Genomic DNA, 16,737 nt, shown 5'->3' on the forward strand with positions numbered 1-16,737 from the left:
ATGAGCTGACATGGCTGAGGCGTGGATTTTAGCAGAGGAAAAAGACAGGCCCTTGTGAAGCATCTCAGTTAAGCATTGTAAAACCTGAGGTAAATTGGGTGCTGCTGTGCTCATCCCTTGAGATTGGTTCCAGGCACAGAATCTTTTCCATTTTTCAGCATAAGATTTTCTAGTACTAGGCCTCCTTGCCTCTAAAATGATATCCATCACAGGTTTCCTGAGGGATGGTAAAGGAGAGATTATGTAATTCGCCAGGCTGCAAGGTTCAGTGTTAAAAGCTGAGGGTGCAGAATCTGGTACTCTGCTGAGAGACACCAGGGAAGGAGTCCGAGGTAGGTGTCATGGGGATAACCATGACACACTGCGCAGGAGGGGATACCAGTGTTGGCGCGGCCAGTCTGGAGCAATCAAAATCATCCTGTCTGATTTTTAGTAGTACTTTGGGGAGCAGAGATAGAGGAGGGAAGGCACAGACTGATAGGTTTTTCCAGCTGAAGGACAGCATCCACTTCCCAGGCTTGTTTATGGGGAGCCCTTGTGCAAAATTTGTCCAATTGGTAGTTCTGGGGAGAGGCAAACAGGTCTATATCTGGGCTCCACCAATTTGTTTGTCAACATGTTGAAAATCCTTGGTTCCAGTTTTCACTCGTGTGGGTCCATGAGGTTTCTGCTTAGTCCATCTGCCAGTGTATTTAATGTTCCTGGCAGGAAATGAGCTTGTAGGTGCACTTGGTAGCTCAAGACTGTGTTCCACAATGCCATGGATAGTCTGCAGAGGGGGTAAGAATGTGTACCCCCTGCTTGTTTATGTACCACATAACAGTGGTGTTGTCCGTCTTTGCCATTAGTTGTCCTGGAAGAATGTGGTCCTTGAAGGCTGTCAGAGCATTCTGTACAGCTAACATTTCTTTTTGATTGATATGCAGGTGCATTTGACTTGGGTTACATTTGCCCTGAATGCACTTCCCTGCCAGGTGAGCCCCCCATGCATAGTCTGATGCATCTGCTGTTAGGGTTTGGGCACCAGGGGGTGGTGTGAAAGGTAGTCCCTTGTTTTGGTGGCAGGCCTCTGCCCACCAAAGGAACTCTAAGCGTAGGCAAAGTATGATAGGAATATTTGTTTCTAGATCCTGAGAATGTTGACACCATAGGCTTTTTAGATACCACTGTAGTTTCCTCATATGCAGTCTTACATATGGAATTAGAAGAATGCAGGAGGCCATGAACCCCAAGGCTTGCAGTACTTGTCTTGCAGATAGCAGGGTTTTTGTGGCCACTTGTTTGAAGTAGGTTGTCAAATGAATTTGTTTCTCTGGCGTGAGGTAAGCCATCTGGGAAGATGTATTCAAGCTTTCTCCCAGGAATATAATTTGTTGACATGGTACCAGGTGTGATTTCTTTTCATTTATGGCGTACCCCAGACAAGTTAGAACACTTTGTACAAAGGCCAGATGATTTAAAATATGTACTAGCTTTCTGCCTGAATTAGACAATCGTCCAGGTATGGGTATATTTGAATATTTCTTTGCCTGCAAAATGCAGTAACTGGAGCTAGGCACTTTGTGAATACCCTGGGCACAGCAGATAAGCCAAAGTGCAGAGAACTGATAGTGCATGTAGCCTGCTTTGAAGCATGGGTATCTTCTGCAAGATTTCCTGATTGGGATGTGCAGGTATGCTTCTTTTAAATCTAGAGCTGCCAACCAGGCATCTTTGCCTAGCATAGGAAGTAATTGGTGAAGAGTCAGCATCTTGAATTTTGGAATCTCCAAAAAGGTGTTTAGAGTAGACAGGTCCAGGATAGGACGCCATGAATTGTCTTTTCTGGGTACCAGGAAAAGTCTTGAGCAGAAACCTTTTCCCTTTTCCTCTTCTGGTACCAGCTGAATAGCCCCCATGCTTAAGAGAGAAAGTACTTGTTTTTGGGACTCTGCCCACTGACTTGGGGGTAGGTCCGGCCACCGGCTTGTTGTTGGCAATGTGTGGAAGTGAAATCTGTATCCCTGGGACACTATTTAAATCCCATTTGTCCTGGGTAATAAGTTCCCAATTCTTTGCATGAAGAGCAATCTTTCCCCCCAAAGAGGCAGTCAGTTGATAAGTGATGGGAAATTTTAAAAGGAAGTCATTGAGACAGTTTACCATGGGGGGAGTCTTATTATTCCCAGATTTGGAAGTGGAGGCCCCCCACTGCTTAGTTCTGTGCGTGTCCCCTGGGATGAAACCTGGGGTTTTTGCTGTGTCTGGGTTTGGCTTGAGAAGACCTGGAAGGGGCTGGAAAGGACCAATTCTTAGAGGGCCAGTGCCTACTAAATCTAGGAGGCTGAAAGTACAGTTTTGTACCTACCGTAAATGTAGATGTTCGAGTGCTAATACAGCTGCAGTAATCACAGATGGGTTTTCAGCCATCAGGCGGTCCCTCGGTCGGCCGAATTCCAAAGTCTTGGTCCGGCGTCGGTTGTCGCCGCTAAACACTCTTCTGATGTCAGGAAGGCCAGAGTATATAAGACACAGCCGGGCCATGTTCTTCAGTCTTTCTTGCCCCAGATGTCAGGTGCCCCCAAAAGGAAGGCAATACATAAATAAGTCTTATCCACATATGCAAGCAATGCAATGTAATGCAAAATCAGTGTAAGCAAGCAAATAAAACATAGGAGGATAACCCAGTCAGGAGGTATGAAGAGGTTGTAAGGCCCCATGCCCTTACCAAGTGGAGAAGGAGGGAAACCTGTACTGCAGCTGTATTAGCACTCGAACATCTACATTTATGGTAGGTACAAAACTGTACTATGTTCATCGTGCATACAGCTGCAGTAATCTAGATGGGTAGAGTCCCAAAGCTATGCCTAGGGTGGTAGGTACTATGAGGAACTGGGTTGAGCCAGAATGCCCTGCAAAACAGCAGTGGCAAAGCCTGCTCTTGTTCTGGAATATAAGGGCAGGTGGTAGTGTTTTGTGAAGGTATGTACAGAACTCCAAGTGGCTGCCTCCAAGATATCCTTAGTAGGCACACCTCTGAGGAAAGCTGTAGAGGTGGCTGTGGCCCTGGTGGAGTGAGATCTGATACCAGTAGGGACAGATTTCCCATGATAGGAGTAACAAAATCGTATGCAGTGGCCAATCCACTTGGAAATAGTCTGTTTGGTAACTGGTTTCCCTTGAGCCCTGACATAGGACACAAAAAGTTGTTCTGATTTCCTGAAGGACTTTGTTCTGTCCAAATAGTAACGTAGCTGCCTATGGATGTCTAAAGAGTGAAGTAGCCTTTCCCCTTTGTTTTGAGGGTTAGGATAAAAGGTAGGTGTATGGCTTGGTTTAGGGCTACCCTGGATACCACTTTGGCATAAAAGATGGGTTGAGGGAAACCCTATCCTGATGGAAGATGAGGAAGGGCTGCACCGCCATGAGGGCCTGTAATTCAGAAACCCTACGAGCTGAAGTGATGGCCAGAAGGAAAGCTGTTTTCCAGGACAAATATTGCAGATCTGTTGAGGCAGCAGGTTCAAAGGGGGCAATGTTAATTTTTCTAGTATGTAATTAAGATCCCAGGCTGGTATTGGTTGCTTCCTTGGAGGTCTTATATTCTTAGCCCCTCTGAGGAACTGCCGTAAGAGTGGGTGAGAGAATAAAGGAGGATCTGTGTTGAATTCTGCAGAAATGGCTGAGGCATGTATTTTAATGGAAGAAAATGAAAGTCCACTGTTCAGTAGTTCAGCTAGGTACTGTAAAACCTGAGGCAAGTTCAATTTTCTAGGGTCCTGGCCTCTTTTCTCATTCCAACAGCAAAACCGCTTCCATTTTGCGGAGTAAGCTTTTCTAGTAGATGGTCTTCTGGCCTCCAAAATGACATCCTGCACCTCCTTGGAGAGAAGGGTCTGTTGTGGTGTTAAGGAATTTTCCATGCAGCGAGGTTGAGTGTTTTCAGCTGACTGTGAAGGGTTTTGTAGCTGTTCTGAGTCAGCAGAAGAGGTATTAGAGGCGGGGACCAGGGAGGAGTATGTGTTAGGCTCCTCAGGAGTGGATGCCAGTGTTGCCTTGGCCAATCTGGAGCAATCAGTATCATCCTCGGTTTGTCTGTTCTTGCTTTCAAAAGCACCTTGGGCAGAAGAGGCAGAGGTGGGAATGCATAAACTGTCCATGCTGTCCAACTGAATGAAAGGGCGTCCACTTTCCAGGCCTTTGGATGGAAGGTCCTTGAGCAAAACTTTTTCAATTGATGGTTCCTGTGGGAGGCAAAAATATCTATGTCTGGCCTCCCCCACGCTTGGATTATCTCCGTAAACACCTGAGGATGTAGCTTCCATTCGTGTGGATCTGTCATATTCCTGCTCAGAGTGTCTGCCAGTGTGTTTTCCAGTCCTGGCAAGTACTGTGCTTGAAGTTCGATTTGTCTTTCCAGAGCCAAGTTCCAAAGAGTCATGGCTAGTCTGCACAAGGGGTATGAATGTGTTCCTCCTTGTTTGTTTATGTACCACATTACTGTGGTGTTGTCTGTTCTTATCAGTAATTGTCCTGGGTGCAGGAAGTCCTTGAAAGCTGTAATTGCATTTATTACTGCTAGCATTTCTTTTTGATTGATATGAAGGTGCTTTTCCTTTTGGGACCATCTGCCCTGAATGCACCTGTCCTTCATGTGCGCCCCCCAGGCGTAATCTGAGGCGTCCGTGGTTATGACTTGTTTTGCTTGAGGCTTGCAGAATGGAAGGCCTGTGTTTACTTGACATGCTTGGGCCCACCATAGAAATTCCTTTTGCAAACATGGAATTATTGGTATAATTGCTTCAAACTGTGACTGTGTTGAGACCATAGATTTTTAGGTACCATTGAAGTTTCCTCATATGCAGCTTTGCACATGGGATTAGAAGAATGCAAGATGCCATGAATCCCAGAGCCTGCAGGATTTTCCTTGCAGTAAGCCTGGTACTTTTTGCCAGTGTTTTGAAGTACTGAGATAGTTGCCCTTGTTTTTCTGGCGTAAGATATGCCATCTGGGTGTTTGTGTCCAAGCTGGCACCCAGGAAGGTTATTTTCTGAGATGGTATTAGCCTTGATTTCTCCTTGTTGATGGTGTATCCCAGAGAAAGCAGTAACCGTGTCACATATGCCAGATGTTCCAGTAGTATGTGTTTGCTGTCCGCTTGGATCAGGCAGTCATCCAGATAAGGGTAAATTTGTATCCCTTGAAGTCTGCAATAGGCAATCACTGATGCCAGGCACTTTGTGAATACTCTGGGCAGTAGATAAGCCAAAGGGCAATGCAGAGAATTGATAGTGGATTGAACCTGCAAGAAATCTGAGGTATCTTCTGCAGCTTTGTCTGATTGGGACATGCAGGTATGCCTCCTTGAGGTCCAATGTTACCAGCCAAAACTCCTTGCCCAGCATGGGAAGAAGTTGCTGTAATGTGAGCATCTTGAATTTTGGTACGAGTAGAAATGTGTTTAGGATGGATAAGTCCAGAATGTGTCTCCAGTCGGTTCCTTTTCTTGGTACCAGAAAGAGTCTTGAATAAAAACCTTGACCTTGTTGGTGCGTAGGTACCTTTTGTATAGCTCGCATGTTTAGGAGCTTTGAAATTTGCAGTTGTGCCTCTGCCCTTTGATTTTGTGGCAGGTTTGGCATGCCTCTCATTTTTGGAAGAGTGTGAAATTGAAATTTGTAGCCTCTGTTTATAATGTCCAGTATCCATTTGTCTGTTGTGACAATATGCCAATTGCTTGCAAATAATGCTAGTTTCCTGCCAAAGGTGCTGCCAGCTGAGACTTGCTTGGCATGGAAATGAGGGAGTCATTGAGTTTGCTTCCTGTATTGTTGTGCACTGTCTTCACCACCTCTTGGTGCTGGAGATTGCCATTGTCTGCCTCTATATGATCCTTGTGATTGCCCTCTGCCCCTTGTCGCCTGTATCTACCTCTTTGGGGCTTGTCAGTGGCTGGAAAGGACCAGTTTTTGAAGGCCAATTCCTGCTAAAGCGTGGTGGCTGGACCTGTAAGAAAGCTTTGACAGTTTGCATAGATTTGGCTTTTTCTTCCATTTTCGTAGTATATCCTCAGCATTAGTACCAAAAAGTACATCCTTTTGTAAAGGAGCATCAAGAAGTTTAGCTTTCACATGATCAGGCAAATTTTGTTCCCTAAGCCAGGCATGTCTGCGAATGACTGATCCTGTAGCAGCCGCTCTACTGGAGGCCTCTAGGGCATCATAACCACATTGTAAGGTGTGTTTACCCACTTGCTCCGCACTATGTATCATATCCTGTAACTCTTTTAAATCTGGTTGTTCAGGTTGAGACATTTTGATTTTTAATTGTGATAACAGGAACTGTTGATATTTAATCATATGAAACTGACAGTTTAAGGCCCTCATGGCTAGGGTGGCCGAGGTATATACCTTCTTACCCCACCTTTCTAGAGATCTAGATTCCCTTTCTGCAGGAAGTGGATTCTTGGCAGTGGAGGCCTTTAATCCCTTAGGGCCTTGTGAAATGGTTTCAGGGTCAGCATTATGGCCTTTGTAGAGAAATTGGTGAGAACTGGGTACTCTGTAGTATCTATCAGGCTTTACTGGTGCAGGAGGCAGAGAATCAGGGTTAAGACAAGCCTCCGAATAGACATCATCCAGTACCTCCAAAACAGGGGGTATAGCCAGAGGTCTGTGCTGAGGTAACCAAAGAAATTCCCTAAGTCTTTTCTTGGAATCTGAAAAGTCTTGGCCTTCCCAATGGAAGTGTTCCTCAAGGTGTGCAAGGTTTCCCCAAAAGAAAAATCCTCAGGGGGGGATACAGAAGGAATGGACTGTTCTGCATCCGAATCCTCAAAAGGGAGTAAGAGTGTTCCTCTGCATCAGAATGTTCTGATAAAATGGATCCCTGATCAGAAGAGGGATTCTTCCTCCACTCTGGGTCTCTTGTCAGGAGGGCTGAGAACCTCTGATAAGAGTTATTAGATCCTCAGCCATTTTAAGCATCTGTTTCTTAGGCATGGGTCCAGGAGATGTGCCTTGAGCAGCAGGCCTAGTGTGATGCCTGGCTGCTTTGGATTTAGTAAAGGCCTTAATAGAAAAAGAAGATGAAGGCCTAAATACACCATGGGTGGAGGTGGACCTGTCCACATTAGTAGGCTCGACATAAGCCGGGCTTGGTTGTAGTCTGGGAAAGGGCCGAGGACCCAGCGGTCTCGGTACAGAAGACACCGCCAAAGGTGTCGTCGGTAGTCAGGGACTGCAAAGGTGTCTCGCTGAGAACCGGACCACGTGTAGCCTGTTTCGCGTGGTGTCGGCGGAGACCCGCGGGCCTCGTGTGTCGGTCCTTTTCCTGCGTTTTGGATAAAACGGTAGTCGGAGTGTCGGCGACATTTTATAGTCAAAAGCTTTACCAAAATAGTGTTGGGCGAACTCCGCCCGGCGCTTGATAGTGCGTTTATTGAAGGTAGCGCCAAAGCGACAGCCCGAGGCGTCGTGGTCTGGGCCCAAACAAGGTATGCAAAGGGAATGGAAATCCTTATGCGGTATTTGCTTCCACAAGAAATACAATTATTAACTTTTTCTGACATCGGTCTGAGGCAGAAAAGTTTCCTAGCTTTAGATGAAGACTTGGATCAAATCCAAATATTTGTAATTCAGGAGCTGGCCGACCGGCACTTGCGAACTGCTTTCTGGGCACCGCTGGCAAAAGACTGAAGAACATGGCGTCGTATGTCTTATATACTCTGGCCTTCCTGACCAGAGAGAGCGGCGGCGACAACGGCAGCGGACCAGACTTTGGAATGGAATCGACGACGACCGACACGCTGAAACATCTGTGTACTGCTGACTGCTGCATGCTGCATTATGCACGATGAACATCTTGTAAAAAAATCTTTAACAGTTTGCACAGATTTAGCTTCATCTTCCATCTTTTTAAGAACTTCCTCAGCCTTGTTGCCAAACAGGCGGTCCTGATTTAAAGCAACATCCAACAATTTAGCTTTAATATGATCAGGCAAAGATTGCACCTTAAGCCAAGCAGGCCTTCTGAGCACAGACCCAGTAACAGCAGCCCTGCAAGAGGCCTTTAATGAATCAAAACCACATTGCAAAGTATGTTTTCCAACTTGTTCAGAAAAATGCATTAAATCCTGTATTTCTTTATTTTCCACACAGTCAGGAATCAACATAATTTTCTGTTTAAGCAGTCCAATAACATGTTGCTGATACTTTAACATATGAAACTGGCAGTTTAAAGCCCTAATGGCCAAGGTTGCAGAAGTGTAAACCTTCTTACCCCATCTATCCAGCGCCCTGGAGTCTCTACCAGAAGGGGTAGGATTTTTAGCAGTAGAAGCCTTAATGCCCTTGGGCCCCTGTGAAATAGTCTCTGGATCTGCAATAGGATTTTTAAAAAGGAACTTGTGGGACTCAGGGACCCTGTAGTATCTGTCTGGTTTTCTGGGAGCAGGAGGCAGGGAAACAGGGGTCAAACAAGACTCTGAAAAAGCATCATCAACAATGTCTAGTACAGGAGGAATAGCTAAAGGCCTGTGCTGAGGTAGGAGAAGGAAATCCCTAAGCCTCTTTTTTGAATCAGAAAAATCCTGGCTTTCCCAGTGGAAATGCTCCCTTAGAGTATGCAAGGTTTCCCCAAAAGAAAAATCCTCAGGAGGGGAAGCAGAGGGAATGGAGTTCTCTGCATCAGAATCTTCATAAGTAGATAAGGGCAAATCCAGATCATCAGAAGAATCAGAAAAAACAGAATCCTGATCAGAAGATTCATAATCAATTTCAGCCCTAGGCCTCTTGGGGGGGGGGGGGTGGCTACCCCTGATTAGAGTTATTAGATCTTCAGGAATTCTTATCATTTATTTTTTAGGCATAGAGGCCTGAGCATATGGCCTGGGCATCATTTTTTAGGTATGAATCGAGATTTAGGCCTAAGTAAAGAAGGAGGCGTTGGTTTAATATGCAAGTCCGTAGGCCTGAATACACCCTCAGGAGCTGGTGCCTGCACAGCAGCTCCGGACCCATCCAAGGTACAGACATCCGCGGGTTTCATAGTTGAAGCATCTCGCGGCATACCGGACTCCGAATGGGTCTCAGTAGAGGCCTGCGAATCAGAAGTAGCGGTATCAGGGGCTGCAAAAGCGCCTCACTGAGTACCGGTGAACTGGCGACTGGCTTAGGAGAAGCGTCGTCGGCAGTTTTGGACATTGGCGGTCTGTCTCTGTCTTTATCTTTGCGTTTTTTCAGAATCCCAGTAGTCGGATGGCTAACTGACGACATTTCTGGATAAATAAACTGAGAACCAAAATATTTAGAGGTGAAAATATATCGACGGGCAGTGGGCTGATTAAATAAAGCACAAAACTGACAGCAAGGTACGTCATGGTCAGGGCCTAGGCAACGAATACAGTACGAATGTAAATCTTTACGAGGTATTTGCTTTCCACAAGTAATGCAATTATTAAGTTTTACTGACATAGGTAAGGAGCAAGAAAGTTTCCCCAACGGGGTACTTAGCTTTGGTTGAAGACTTTGGTTCTGAAACTCGAAAACGAAAATTTCAGGAGTCGGCCGACAGGCACTTGCGAACTGCTTCTGCTTCGGGCACCGCACGGCAAGAAAGACTGATGTAATGGCATCGGCTGCATGTTTTATACCCCTGACGACCTGACATCATGGAAGAGGGGACAGCAACCGATGCAGGACCCAAGACTTTGTTAATCAGGCCGACTGAGGGCTACCTGCAAAGCAGATAACCCAAATGTAATGACTGCAACAGTGAAACATCCAAGCATCTGCCACTGAGTGTGCAGCACCACTGTATTGTGTTCATAGGAATTCTCAAAACTTATAAACCATGGGATGGTCTTGAACTAAAAGGGGTTGCTAGAAGCCCAGTAAGATGGCTGTGAAACTCCACACTTGCCAAGGAAGAAATACCTAGGCTACAATGACTTGAAAAAGTCAAGACAGACGACTGCTTCCAAAATGGACTAAGCACCATACCCTGACAGAAAAGGAGTAGTGGCTAGAGTGATCTCACTCACTTTAGAACAGTCTTGCCATGGAATAAACAACAACAGCAATGAGCTATTTGTTTAGAAAAGGTTTGCTTAGAAAAAACGGACTGCCCTCCACCTATCATTAACAAAGGACATTAGCCCGTTTTCCTTGTTTCTTTTGTCTTGTCCAAATATCTCAGCTGCTTTTGGAAACCCAGGAAGTGCAAGATGCACTTCCCAACATTTTAGGATACAATAAAAATAGAGAGGAGTCGCCTGACTCAAGGATACCTCAAGTTATTACTTTATGTATGAAAGAAAGATTAGTATAAAGTGTGACAGGTTCTTTTGGCGGAAAAGAACATGTTTTTTGCAGATCAGGGCCTGTAGTTCTGAGATTCTTTTGTCAGAGGTGATGACCACTAAAAAATAAGTTATGTACTTACCATAACGATAGATCCACGTTGCCTCTTTTTCATCAAGTTCAACCTTTGGGCTTTTGGATTTGTCCTCAGCACCTTTTTTATGAAGATGTAAGGCTCTAACTCCTCCCCTACCCATAATTCACTTAATTCTAAAGTACCTCAGATCAAGTTTGCTGGCATATCCCAGATATTATCTACATTTCATAATTAAAGCATCAAGGTGTTAAGGGACATATTAGTACCTATAGTAAAGTGCAGCATAGACAATTTTACAAACAGGGTCTCAAATGAAGTTTGTTCCTGTCACCAAAAGCGTCAGTCACAATACTGGAATGGGGAAGGAGGGAGGATGATTAACCGGACAAAAATGAGACAACTTAGATCTCTCTGAAGTAGCAGTGAAGCACCAATCATTTAGGTACAGGAACACCTGGATCACTTGCAGTCAGAGATGAGCTGCTACTATTGCCATAATATTCAGGAACACCCAGGGAGCTGTGTTGAGATAAAATGGCAGTATTCTGAACTGAAAATGACTGGATCCCAACTGGAAACGGAGAAATCTCCTGGTTCTCCTCTCTATTTTTATGAGATAGCAGGCATCCTGGAGATCTATACAGCACATGTAAGCATCCTTCTTCTGAAGAGGCAATATGGACTGTACCATGACCATCCAGAACTGTCTTAAGAACTGACTGAAATGGCTGAGGTCCAAAATCACCTGCATGTCTCTTCTTCTTTGCAACTAATGGACTGTATCATGACCATCCAGAAATGTCTTAAGAACTGATTGAGATGGCTGAGGTCCAAAATCACATGCAAGTCCCATCTTCTTTGCAACTAAAAGGAACCCAGAATAGACTCCAGATCCTAATTATTCTCGTAGGACCTGTCAAATGACACTTTTTCTATGAACATGAAAAGCTCTGTTGCTGCAGACTCCAACTGAATGGGTGATATGTCGGGAATCTTTTTCTTACTTGAAGGGTAAGAAAAGGGAATGAAATAGCCTCTGGTGACTATCCCTAATACAGAGGAATCTAATGTAATATTTTGCCAGGTTTGTGGGTGCAAGGATAAGTAATCAATTCCCCTAGACATGTGGATATCCTCCAAGATGGTCTCACCCAAACAAATGAATGGTGCCAGAAACATGGCCTTAAACTGAATGCCAAAAAATGCATCACCATCCCCTTTGGGGAGAGTGAAGTCCCCACAAATTACCACACTGATTAATAAGGTCCTAAGCACGCAATCAATTGTGAGGGACTTGGGCACCCAGGTTGACAGCACACTGACTTTTGACCACCATATTGCCTCCGTTGTCCAGAAAGCTTTCTACATGGCTCTTCTCATTAGCAAGGGTATCTCATCCAGGGACAAGGTGGTCATAACATCCATGTCGTCTTCTCTTAAAAGACCTTATTATTGAGTACATTGCCCCTTTTTGGCATGCACCTCACAAAGCACATGCAGCAACTAGAGACCACAGAGGTTCCTCACCAGAAGAATCCAGGGCCTCAAACATCTGCCCTACACAGATAGGCTAAAGGCCCCGTCCCTCTACTCAGTCTCCTTGACTCTTCAGAGGTGACCTCTGTCTGGCATATAAAGCAATCTCAGACCCTGCTCTGATGGGAATGCTGCATATCCGCAAGTCAAGATCCACTCAAGTAACCCGCATGGGTGACCTCGACTTGGTCTGTGACATCAACAGGACTTGTTGGCGGGACAGATTTGTGTCCCACAGCCTCCCCCTTTTGTGGAACAGACTCCCTCTCCACGTCAAGCAGAGTGCCTCATTAACCCTTTTTAAGTGCAACCTGGATAACTGGATGGGGAACAAAAAAATACACCCCTGGGATTCCACCTGTCTCTGCTGGACAGTGGCATAGGGTGCTGACTTGTTGGAACATGGGCTAAATTATTGGCTAGGCTTGTAAGGGTCTCTGGGACAACAGCCTAATAACTTCCTATGATCCCATGAAAAGGAAGTCCTTACTTTTCAGAGAATACTACATCAGAACTAACCTGTCCTATACCACAACAAGGTAACAGTAATAAAAGTGGCCTAAGATGCCTACTTACATATAGCAGTGATGTCTCACAGGTATGTGAGATTATTAAGAAGAACCGGAGCATACTAACAAATGGATGACAAAATAAATGCCATAAAGCTCCGAGGTTTTGCTTTAAAAATAAGACGAATTTGAAGATACTTCTCTGTTATAAGGATGGGGTTCCATCAAAGAAAACAACATTGAAGAATGGGACTTTTCCCTGCAGGAATTGCAGGGCATGTGCTTCAATTAACAGTAGTAACTCTTAGACATCTTGTTACTAAAAAGGTTACATCAACTGAAAACCTATGTAGATTGTAACACCAAAAACATTTATGTAGCTACTTGCCTCCTCTGTGATGGATTTTATATTGGTAAAAGTAATCATTGGCTCAAAAATAGAATTCTACGTCACCTCAATGACAATAGCCTAGGAAAGGACACCGGTGCATTGTCTAAACATATCCAAGAGAATGCACAACACAAGTTTTTCTTTATGGCATTAGAATTAGAGTACATGATAATCTTTGGGGTGATGATTTATATAATAAAACAGAGGTTTTGGAGAGCCGATGGATTGCTGATCTGCAGGCCAATCAGCTACCTGGATTGAACGGCATGATTCCCTTGAAGCCACTGTTAATTGATTGTTTTTTGCTTTAGAGGGGAGGAACACTGGCAGTAATAGTATTTGATGAAAGGGAGGAGACTTCTTAGAGGAATTTTAATTGGTTGCTCTTTTCTTTAAAGGGGAGAAGTACTGGCAGGAATGCAGGATCTGATGAAGGTTCTATGAGCAGAAAGCGCTTATCCCTGTTTCTATGTAGTCTTATTGTTTTGTTAGTTAATAAATGTTTCTCTGTGGTGGCCTAGCTCTGCTGGTTTGCAAATGTTTTACAAGAGGAAGGAAAGCCATCATGCTAGAAGTATTCAGAAGAAATTAAAGATAAACCACAGACTGAGGGGGTTCCAGGGTGGATTTTTAGATGTTCAAAGTGAAAATGTGGAGAAACAGATTGGTTGTGACATGTACACCCTGGATTTTTTTTTTTTTTACTAAAGTAGCCTGAACGAGGAAACTGTCTAAGGATAGGCATAGATATCCTGAACCCTGTAGAAAGCTATAACAGGAGCTAAGTATTTGTGAAAACCCATGGTGCTGTAGATATACAAAAGGGCAAAGCAACAAATTCAGAGAGACATCCCAATGCACAAAATCTTAAGAACTATTTGTGTTTTGGAAAAATAGGTATATATGTATGTGTGTGTCTTTCAGGTAAAAGGTAACTAAAAATGACTGACTAAAGATGAGACAAAAACGTTTTGAAGGGTTAGTATCTTGAACTTTGCAATGTTCAGAAAGCTGTTTAGAAAGGTTAAGTCCAGCATTGGTCTCCAAATTCCCTCTTTTCTAGAGAGTAAAAACCTTTTCTAATTTGAGAGAAAGAGACAAAGAAATAGACTCTACAATCCCCTGAAAGAACACACTTGACAGAAATATAAGGAATGTGTGCTGGTTTGAGGGGACCTGTAGAATTCTAGAAAAAAGGTAGGAGAAGTCCAATGCAGTCTATCCCCATTTTTATGAAGTCTATAGCCCAAGTATCTGGAGTTACTGTTCTCCAAAGGAGAGACAAGAGTCTACCTGACAGGTTGGGAGGGGTTTGAGTGAGGTGGAGAAGGGGAAAGAAGATACTCAGAAATAGGAATTTCTGTCTGAAAATGACCTCTTTGATACTTTGAAATCAGATATGGGGTTGTCCTGGCATTTTTTCTTTAAATATTTCTTTCCTTTCTGTTGAAAGGATTTTTGAGATTTGTGGGAAAAATGGGCCAGACTTGGAGGAGTAGTTTCTTTGGAACTTAGGAAAAGGAGAAAGAAAAAAACTGCTTAAAGTCTTGCATTATATTTTATACTTCCTGTAGTTTCCTGAAAATCTCAGAAGAGGAACTAAATAAGTTATCCTTACCTACAGGAACATACAGCAGTCTGACCTTATCAGTAACAGCTGCTCCGCAGAGAGTATCAGCAGCACCATACCCATACTTAATAGAATGCCTCATTACTCACAAAGCTACAATGAGCATTTTCTGTAAAGAAGCTTTAGTCTCAGAGTCCAAGATGCCTGTCAGCAATGTAGTTATGTTGTCAAAAGCACAAAGCATGTATCTGTTCAAGTAAGTCTGCTAATTAATGGCAACAAAAGACAAGGTGGCAAAAGCTTAGACCTTCTTTCACATCTATCTATCCCTAGCCCCGCTATCCTTATCATTTGGTAAAGCATTAGTGGAAAGGAGCAATTAGGCAACTATCTCACACAAAAGAAATAACTGCTGGGTCTGAAGAAGGATTTTTGTACAAGTAGTTATGGATATCAGGTACTTTACAGAACCTGTCTGGCTTAATTGGCACAAGGTGCTTGGATTCAGGAATCAGAGAAATAGACAAAAAAGTGTCTTCAAAAGCCAATAAGATAGGAGGGGATAGCATCCATACACGCAAGCCTTTATCTCTTCTGAGACTGAAATACTAGCTTGTCCTTCCAGTTAAACTGCTCCATCTTTTTTTAATAGTATTGCCAAAAGTGAGTTCTTCATGCGGGGAGTTGGAAGACACAGCGTCATCCCCTTCAGACTCGTATCCTATAGTTAAATGAATTTCTGAAGAATAATGCAGTACTTCAGATTCAGAATCTGAGGACAGCATTTCTTCAGAAGAGGACTCACTCTTTTTATGGGGAGTGGAGGGAGATGCAAACTTCGGAGGCTGTAGAGCTATAAGGGCTTTAAAAAGCCCTTGAGAGAAACTATACTACTACTGCTGAGGTTCCCCAGGGGCAGACATAACTGGAAGAAAAACAGGTTTGATTTTCTGTTTTATTTTTTCTGGAGTTTCCAAGGAAGTAGTGCAAGGAGGAGCAGACCTTAGATGTACCTCTGTAAGGGCCCCTGGTACATCTTCCCAGCCACCAATTTGAGGAATCTCAGTTTTCTCGAGGAGGATCAGCTTTCACTCTACCTTTGTGGCAGAGATTGCTATCCAGTTAGTCAGTAAAGACATGCTGATACATAGCTCTTTGTCACCCTCCCAAGGGGTCTCCACTGCAGAGACATGTATGGTAGTCAGATGCTCCACAAGCTAATCAAGTGCCTCAATGAAGACATCCAACTCTGACCAAATGAAAAAAAAACAGACTTCTTAGATAATTTTGACTCTTCTTTCAACGTCCTACTTTTCTTTCCAGGCTGATAGGGGATCTCACATGCCAATGATTGGAAGCATCTGCTCTCAATGTAAAGTTTGAGAGAAAACAGATGACTCAAACAGCAGTGGAAACAAAGGACTGAAATCAAATGCTCTTTATAATTATGTTTAAGACCTAAGCAAAACAGATAATTTGAATGCTTATCCTTGTAAGGTACATGCTGATTGCAGTCACATTTCCCTTTTCTGGATGACATGAAAAAATACATTTTCTATAAAAAAGACAAAGGAAAAGAGGAAGAGTCTCGAATGGGGTGCTTAGCTGCCCACAACAATCACAGCTGGAACAGGCCACACAGCTTACAGATTACAACACATACAAACTCTTTACAGACTCGAAGCAATTAAGAACTTAGAATCTTTGCTCCCATACTTTAAGTACCGGCATGTAGTCTCATACATAGATCAAATGTACAGCACAGAATGAAGTTGATTAAAGCTTTTGTAGACTGGTGAGACATAATGTATACTTGGCAGGATACATAGCAAAAGTCAGCAATACTGCAACAGTGTTCTAATGATGAACATCTTTACTTCACAAAGTTTATTTCATATAAACTGGTCTTTCTTTAATACCGGACACTGAAGAACAACCAAACACTTTCCTCCCAGTTTGTCCATTGGTACTTTTCCAAGGCCTTCTACAGATCAATGAAACATTGCGTATAATATTACTCCTTTCTCTCCATCTCCAACTGCATCACTGACACTTTTCCGTTAATGTTACAAGGTGCACATTCACATTCATTTTATTCTTATGCATTACTTGCACTCACCTGCTTAAACCCGCCATCAAATGAAATCTAAAGCATACATGCTGCAAAAGAAATACTGTCATTTTTAAATGTGTAGAGACATTTTATGTACATCAAAGAAAAACCCACAAAGTGGTTGTAAATACACTGCGACATCTCACAATTTAATGCAAGAACATAATAGTGCCATTTAATAAACTGAATCTTTAACAGTACATAGGTTCATAGGTTGGTACTGGGCTATCTGCCTGACGG

The 16,737-nt window shown here is 43.5% G+C and overlaps 1 protein-coding gene across 1 annotated transcript in view; it reads right to left on the reverse strand.

Annotated features, from left to right (window-relative positions):
- Positions 1–16,737, reverse strand: part of HIPK3 (homeodomain interacting protein kinase 3) — a 969,278-nt gene that overhangs the window by 328,908 nt on the left and 623,633 nt on the right. The window lies entirely within an intron of this gene.

This window comes from Protopterus annectens, chromosome 17.part0 (assembly GCF_019279795.1).
Source record: "Protopterus annectens isolate FY-2018-M chromosome 17.part0, PAN1.0, whole genome shotgun sequence".
In the NCBI taxonomy this organism is placed as follows: Eukaryota; Metazoa; Chordata; order Ceratodontiformes; family Protopteridae; genus Protopterus; species Protopterus annectens.